The sequence below is a fragment of the Pavona decussata genome, unplaced genomic scaffold (genome assembly GCF_977016875.1).
Source record: "Pavona decussata unplaced genomic scaffold, jaPavDecu1.1 SCAFFOLD_58, whole genome shotgun sequence".
In the NCBI taxonomy this organism is placed as follows: Eukaryota; Metazoa; Cnidaria; class Anthozoa; order Scleractinia; family Agariciidae; genus Pavona; species Pavona decussata.
Window position 1 is genome coordinate 4,138,033 of NW_028145480.1, and position 9,132 is coordinate 4,147,164.

The window sequence follows — 9,132 nt, forward strand, 5'->3', positions numbered from 1 at the left end:
CACTGTCAGTGTAGTTAATTTCAAAAAATTAAAACTTTACTTGAGGTTCTAAACAAAATAGCAAACATGCGTGGGAAAAGACATTCCAGAAACACTAACCATTCAGAAACATAATTTATCATGTCAATTAGTTGAAGCGTGTGAGGGTGCTGGAAAAAAATATAATAAAAGAAGAAGAACAACAAGATGAATGATGATGATAAAGAAAATTGAAATGAAGTTATAATCACCTTGAATATAGAGAGACAATAAAGCAAGCTAAATGAGATTTCCCGTATGGATAAGCCAAAATAAGTGCATTTTCAAAGTAGAATATAATGATATGTTCAAGCAAGTTTATCAAAACTCTATCAATATCTGTATGTTCAATCAAACGAAAACTAACATGCTTGGAAACAAAGCTTTCCAAACCATATTGACAGCTTTCGGAACAAAACAAAAATAGATTAAATTGGGAAAAACAGTCTGGTTACAATTAGGTTTACACAAATTAACGCATGCTTGCAGATACAAAAAGTAAGCTAAGTATTTGCAGTTCTTTACTTAACTTTAATTCTACAATGGAACAAATACTGATTGGTCACCCAAAACAAACACTAACCAAAAACATTGAAAAGTTGGTCTTAAACCTTCACGGGGCAGTTACTCTGGTTCAGGCTTGAGTTTTTATTCAGTAGGTAAGAACCTTATTGTTTTCATTTCTTTAATAGTTGTGTTGCCATGCATTTCCTTTTCGGCTCCTTCCAGTTTTTAAACCTTTAGAAAAACCGTCTTGAGGAACACATTTCGCCTCTACCTTTGGTAGAAATGAACTTGTTTTAGTTAAAATTTAAGGACACGTTTTTAGGTGAGTCATTTGAGAAGGAGAATACTTGGATGGGCGTTTTTGAGCTTTTTTTTTAATTACTTGAGTATTCTCATTCTACAATAGCTTGAAAGCCATTCCAGTCGTTCTACTCCTTTGTGAAAAATGAATAGATTTAACAATCTTTCAGAATAGCATTATTTTGTATTCAGTTATATTCCAGCCTCTCTAATCATTCATTTTAGTCCATTCTTATTCCAGAAAAGACCGAAATACAAGCACAGTACTTCCCCGGGTTTTCATTTGTATCTGATTATGTTGGAAAGTGAAATTTCACATCTTTATCCAGTATAGGAACTTTCGGTTCTTCGGATTGTAAGGGCAAACGGTCACCTAACCAGAACTAGTTTATCGCTTAGGCATGGACTGCATGAATGCCTGTTGCCTGTTCCTATTTAATCGTAGTCTATTTCATGACCGTGGTGTTATATTGGATCTAGCATAGATAAATAAAACTGATATCGGTTAAGCGCCCTGTCAGTGGAAAAACCACAATTACGTGGATTTCAAGCTATTAGTTGTTCAAAGAAGATTTCAATCTCATCTTGCAGTTGTTCAAACTTTGTTAAGTTTTGATATGCATTTATGATATTTAAAAACTATTTACGAGGCTAAAAATCCTAGATTAAGAAACTTATGTCTTGTTGATGACTTTCTTCTAGGAACGATGACAGACATATTCCTAATTGTTCTTGTAGTGTCTTCCATACATTTTGGGCAAGGTAAATAATTAATCATTCGGCGTTGGAGATAAATAAATTAAAAGTAATTAATTTATAACATGGATCCTTACATGAATTTGCACTCAACAAGGCACTCTGCGCTTTATTTAAGATTAATTTAATCTCGTACCCAGATCTTCTCACTCTTTGGAAGAGAACATCGGGTAAAATCCGTTCAATGACGCCATAATGTGTCAGGAATTTGATAAATTGTCTGACTGCGCATGCTCAACATTTGCAGCAAAAACACCTTGCTCATAAATTGTCTGAGATGGATCTTCATCCATTTGTCGCCATAAATGTCTATATTTCACCTTTTCTCTGAACCAGAAAAGAAGATCAATAATTTCAAGTTTCTTAAAAAAAAAGAAGAAAGCCGCTTAGTTTTGACAATGGTGCCTGAAGTGAGTGAGCTGTATTACGCGTACAAGTTAGATGTACGCGTCAGATTGCCAAGCAAAATTTCCACAATCTTTGAGCAGAGACAACGGTATAAATATATATATGTTTATAAGAACTAGTCGCAGTTTGATGAAATGTGAAGAAGAAACCTCTTCCATAGATAGACGAAAGTATCAAGATATGTTTTTGTAAAGCATGCGCCTACGCGCGTGCAAAGCAAAGGTTTGAAAATTTGTGCGAACATGAATTTATTTCTTTCAGCTTGATATTTTTACATTTATTCCTTGAACTTGACGATGACTGAATAATGTTGGAAACGTCGTCCTTTTTTTTTCTTCTTTTTACCTTAATCTTTTGAAAAAACCCTTGTAGATAATCAATTAATGCCTCTTAATTATTTTCGTCTCTAGCTAGTTTAGACATCGACAAGTGTCACTGCAAAACGGCCTCCTTCGAAAGAGAGGGATGTTTCAGGGACGATGCCAGAAACAAGCCATTGCTTAGAGAGCTACTTCTTAATGAACGAGATACTGACATGAAAAACTATGGCAAAAATCTAATGGAGTGGTATCAGTATTTACCTCGTTTCATCTGTCGCTGTGCTACGGAAGCCAAACGGCACGGATTTGACGTCTTCGGCATTGAAAACTATGGTGTGTGCGATCCAATTTACGTTCTAAACTTAGTGCCTCTCGTTAACTCACTCATTCATCCCCTTTGCCTCCGGTGAGGGATAAAGCCGCACCTTTTTCTGCCATCTCTCTCGACCTTTTGCTGCCTTTTCCCTTCGCCCTACGTAAGGTCCATCTTTCTCAGTTCAAACTCCACAGTTCCCCACCATATTGTTCTTGGCCACGACAGGGTTTTATGTCGTATGCGTTCCTGGTGCATTCTTACAACGTGCCATCTGATCCCGCGCATCTTCATCTCTATGACTACACTGTGACAGTTTGTCTTCTCATCTAAGTCACTCTTATTTAAACGCCTCCTTAAATAAATGCACTCATGGTCGCTCCTCAACAAGAACAAACGCGCCCAGGAATTTAGCACAGAGAATAAGTTGACTCCATCCTCTCTTGGTTAACTCGGCGTATCCAAATGCAATGTAGATGTGGTTCAAATCAATAGTACAGAAGTTTGTTTTTCTAATACAACGCCCTGTGATTTACTTATGCACGCAGCATCATGGAGGTTTAAGCAAACTTAGCCAGGCATATGGTATTAAAAAATGCCATTTGTGCCCATGTCTTTTTTTGTTTGTTTTTTCTATCAATAACGCCGAACCCTGGATATGTTTCAGGCGAGTGTTGGGCCGATCAAATGTCAGAGTTAATAAAAAACGAGTGGCCACCACATCAATTTGCTGACAATCAGGATTGTGTGAACATGACGCTTGGAGACTGTCACAGCAGCGACAGGTACTGCAGTGGAATAAAATCGATAATAATGGTCTACAGGATTGTTGGCAAGTATAGCCTTTCTTACCTTTAATTTAGCCATTGTTGTTCTTATAGGTCCCGCCATAGCGGTCAGTGTTAGTGTAACTAAACACTTTAAGTTCCAATATCAACGTGGATGTATTTACTGGATAGAGTTATCTCCTCTCTTTGAACAACCGTGACCTCTTGTCTTGTTTCGTTAATTTGTCGAAATCCTTTTTACTAACGATTATGATTATTATCACATTTTTTATATCTTTTTTAACAGACCCGTGCGGCATTAACTTTAACAAGATTGGGTGCTTCAAGGAAAACCCAGCGAACCCACTCCTGAATGTGAACATTTTCACAGACCGGGATCCAGAGAAGCCCACTTGGAGTGGGAAATACCTCAACTTTCCTAACTGGTATGAATATCTACCAGGCTTGCTTTGCCGTTGCGCAGAAGAGACTCAAAAGAAAGGATGGAAGATATTTGCCATCAGAAAATGGGGTGTGTTCCTGACTTTTTGTCACCGTTTAATGAGTAAAATTGACAGTAAAGAAAGCGATTTACCGAACGAAGCGACTCTAAAATTCCTCTACATCCATGTTCAAAAATCTATCCTTTCAATTCTCGGAATGAACTAAAACAACAACAACAAAGAAACAAAGAAACAAACAAAACGTGTTTGAATCGGCACCTGAGTGAATCTGTAAGTCTAAAGAAAAATACACGATCTAATTCCTGTATGTCACGTGACAGAGCGTCACTGTCCTTTGTCCAGTCACTCTTGTAACTTAAACCTGTAGTGTAAAATAAGCTGAAAACTTAATCAGTTCACTTGAGATGCACACTTTGGAAGGTCCTGATCAGCGTATTTGATAAAATGAAGTGCCAGCAAAACTTCAAGGCATTTTAACCTAGACGGGTAATGGTTTTAAAATGTTCATTTAAAAGTTTCTTTTAGCAGCAGTAAACTGGTTGCACCACTACAACTTATTTTGCAACCATTGGTGTATCTATTAAATTAAGGACGTTTTCTCAGACCACAAATATGTAAGGACAGTATGTTCTTGAAGAAATTCATCAGGCTAGATAAGTGAACAGTCGATTTAAAAGTTCTTACAACATAGCCAGTCTTATATTAATGTCTTATTAATGCTGACAGTTTCGATGACTGTCAGCCATCTTTATCAAAACTTGAAAAGCATGAAAAGTGTCAGAAGCCTTAAATAGGCTTTTGAAGGTGTTGATTATTGCGATAAATGCGCAAAGTCACTCTGTAGACGCCCGCTCCCCCCTGGTTTGGGGGTGGAGATCACTTGTGTCCATATGGGAGAAAGCTGATAGGCTCCCTCGTCCCTGTTCATAGTAGGAGTGTTCGATCTAATACATATGCTTTCTTTAATCCATCGCTTAAACTTGTCGCCGTCCTGCTCAACTATTTCACTTGCTTCCCAATTCATAATATGATTGTTCTGACAGACGTGGTCTGTTATGGCTGATTTATGGTGTTCATTGGTAGAAGCTCTGCGGGTGGTTCTTGTGAAATTTCTGTTAGAGATCTTTTCTGCTTCCTTTCTGTGTTCTGTGATCCTGGTTCCCAGCTGTCTCCCTGTTTCACCGATATATACCTTTTCGCATTGGCTGCATGGAATTTTGTACACCACTCCAGCCTTTTTGTGCTTCTCCACTTTGTCCTTCGGGTGAACTAAAACCTGTCTGAGGGTGGTTTGAGGTTTAATCACTGTGGCTACCCTGTGTTTGGTGAATATGCGTTGTATTTTCTCTGTGAATGAACGGACATATGGGACAGTCACCACTGCTCTTGATTTTTCTTGAGCTTTATCTTTCTTGGATTTATCTTTTCTAATAGCTTTCTTGCTGTTCATTTGCTCTTTGACCTTCTTTATCGCCCAATCCGGGTAACCACATGTATGGAGGGCTGTTCTTATGTGTCCTTCCTCTTGTTTACGGTCTTCTTCCTCCGTGACAATGCTGTCACTTCTTTCCAATAACGTCCGTATGACAGCAAGTTTGTGCTGAAGTGGATGATGCGATTGAAACGACAGGTACTGGTCTGTGTGTGTGGCTTTCCTGTAAACCAGTAGTTTGATGGACCCGTCCTCCCTCCTGGTAATAAGGGTGTCCAGAAATGGGATCTGGGCATTTTTCTCTGGATCGTGCGTGAATTTGATGCTGTTTGTTTTGTCAATTCCATTAAGATGATCTGTCAGAGCCTCCACCTTTCCCCTCTTAATGATTTCTAGGATGTCATCCACATGTCGTTTCCATAGCTTAGGTTTACAGTCTATGGGAGCGGTGGCGATGGCCTGTTGTTCAAGCCTTCAAAAGCCTATTTAAGGCTTCTGACGCTTTTCATGCTTTTCAAGTTTTGATAAAGATGGCTGACAGTCATCGAAACTGTCAGCATTAATAAGACATTAATATAAGACTGGCTATGTTGTAAGAACTTTTAAATCGACTAAGGACAGTATGGTTTCAAGAATTAGAGAGGGGGTCCTATCCTTTTCATTAGTACTGAAGTTGTCATTGTTGTCTTGGTGACAAAAATCACAAAAGATAGCAAATAGTGACCACATTGTGGCATTATCATTGATCCCAGAAGCGAAGGGGCTAATAAATATACTGTTTACTCTCCTTCCGTTTTTGTTTCTTGGTGCGAAAAACTTCAACGAATCACTCACAGACTCGGAAGTTAGATTTACAGTAATGTATTCCTCAATAGCTCGCACTTGAATCGTCACACTTGAGAAGTTTGTACACAGACACAGAAATTACGACAAGCCATTCCAGCATAACAAAAAAACACCACAGTAAAGCACTCTTCGATAGTTTGTATTTGAACGGTCATTCGGAGGAAAAATTTGAGCCAGTATCCACGTATTTTAATAAATAATAATAATAATAAATAATAATAATAATAATAATAATAATAATAATAATAATAATAATAATAATAATAATAATAATAATAATAATAATAATAAAAAATTTATTTACCCACGTAGCACCAAAGAGCTCTAGAAGCTCGTTCAAACGTGTCCGTGCGTTCCAGATCGAATTGGAATTTAGAAATGTTGGTTTTTGTGGAGGGAGGAAAACCGGAGAACCCGCAGAAAAACCCTCGGAGCAGGAACGAGAACCAACAACAAACTCAACCCACATATGACGCCGAGTCCGGGAATCGAACCCGGGCCACATTGGTGGGAGGCGAGTGCTCTCACCACTGCGCCATCGCTGCTCCCTTAATTTACCACTGCCAATTAGAAGATGCCTTTCCAGTTCGGCAAGAGGTTCATTGTTCTTCCAAATAAGTAAAATTAATATACTTTATTAATTTACAGGAGAATGTTGGAGTGGCCCGTATGCAGAGAGGAGTTTCTACAGTTCGGGATTATTTTCTTACGGCTGTCACAATCAGTGCTTTCACATGTGCAGATCGGAGGATGCTGTATGCAGTGGAAGAACCTCCACCAACACTATTTATGGAATCGGTGAGCAGAAACCCTACTTAGATCGCTTGCGCAAAGTATCCAATTTAATAAGCCTTTAATTTTCGCAGGGTTCGGAAATCACGAAAGTAATGCATGATTCCCTACTACAGAAACTATAGGGAGATTGGCGCGAGTAAGGGATTGTGGTATCATTTAGGCAGATAGATGGAAATCGCCCAGCGAAACAATGCACTTTTGGCATTTTCTGGGGCTAGCGTAGTTCTGGCTACATAGTTTTCACCTTAAAGAGTATTTCCTATACAAGTGACTGCCGAGAAGTGCACTTATTCATCGTCGCAATTTCCATCCGTCTACCCAAACGATTCTACAATCCCTCACTCGTGCCAGTCTTCCTATGGTTTCTGGAGTGGGGAATCATGCATTTCTTTCGTGATCTCTGAACCCTGCGAAAATTAAAGAAAATGCATTGTTCCGTCGGGCGATGTCCATTCTTCTACCCAAACGATCCGACAATCCCTTAATCGTCTTCTCGCAGTTTCTGGTAAAATCTAAGATAACCAAAACGCAACACGAGACTTTCAAGGCAATACAACTATATCGAAAGTTTTAATTCCGTTTGCCCCTTGGGTTTTATGAACTTTGTAAAGTCCGAAAAGCCTCAGAAGATGTCTTTTGTTCCTAACACGAGGGGATTATTGCTTCTCTGAGCTTCTGAAGGCCGTTAAGACTTTAACCACCCACGTTAAAGAAAATCGCCCATAGCTGAGAGATACTAAAGGAGGTTTTTTTGTCGCTCATTGATCAATGATCAAGATAATTACAAAACTTTTCAGAATCATCTCAAAAACGCCTTTAGAAAAGGTTTACATGAACTGTTACCAACGTTTCAGACCACTTTGTGATTTTCTTTTAATGGATTTGTTTTACTGGCTGCAATTTTAGCAATTTTCGCACAGATCAAGGACGAATCAATAAGGCTTGAGTAATACAAGTGAAAAAGCAGCACAAATAGAACAAAAACAATCAGCAAAAAATGGAAGCTGTTTTTGGCGTTATGTTGACGTCATTATCTTCATTTGAATGCAACTTGTTAACCGCATCATGAACACACCGAAATGTCGTTCCATTTTTATCATATCCTTTGCTAGAATTGTTTTTACCTTTACTGATCGAAAAAATATATATAATATAATTATAAAAGGCTTGTTTATTTTCAGTTGACGATCAGTCCGAAGGTGGAAGTGGACAACAATATGATGCCATAAGCGCAGAATGACTTGGGTTTCCATTTACGGGAATTATCTATCGTGGAGTTAATGTGTTAAGCTGTGTTTAACGCGAAAATAAAGAGTCTAAAAGGGAATCCGACGTCAAGTATATTTCTCGTGTCGTTGTAATTGTCCGTGCACGTGTCCAGCCTACCGGTCTAGTCCCTGTGCATTCCCTGCTCGTCAAGCTTAGGCCAGGGGCGAGATTCGCGAAGAAGTGGTTAGGGCGTCGTACTTGAAATCCGGTGGTCCCGGGTTCAAGTCCCACTCTGACCACTAGCTGGAGTTGATTCTTGGTAGCCCCAAGTTCAACTCCTCGGCCGCGCTTGTAAATAGCCAGCTGGTCTGCCTCCTGCCAGTTGGGATTTTTAATTATGTTATTTTCAATTTGTATTATTTCTTTATGAAGTTTAATGCTCGGCCCCACTAGCACTTGTGCTATAAACCCTGCCGAGGGTAAATAAAGGTTATTTATTTTTATTTTTTATTTAAGCCCACCTAAGTAAAGATGTATCGCGAGTATTGTTTCTTAACAAAAGTGTACTGTTTTTACAACAATAGTCTATTGTTAAGGGAAAATACTTAGGATTCATCTTGACTTAGGAGGGCTTCGTGAAACAGGCCCAAGACTCAACCCTGGCGCGGTGAAGTCGCGGCTAATAACAACATCCCCAGACTTCGCATGGATTAATAAATTAAAGGGGTGAAGAGAGAATTGTTTCTTAACAAAAAGGGAGAGAGGTCCTCTCTCTTCCCTTGACGGTAGAGTTACGCTTGACGGTAGAGCTTAACGCAAGGATCCATCCTCGGCCCTGTGTTGTTTACATTATACGTAAACGACCTCCTTCGGCTTTTCCAAAACATCTTCTCAATTCATAAATATGATTTTTATCTTATATATGTGTACAATATAGTTAGTGCTAACTATTTATATTTGTAAATTTTCTTATTTCTTATTTTTGGCGGAAGAGCCC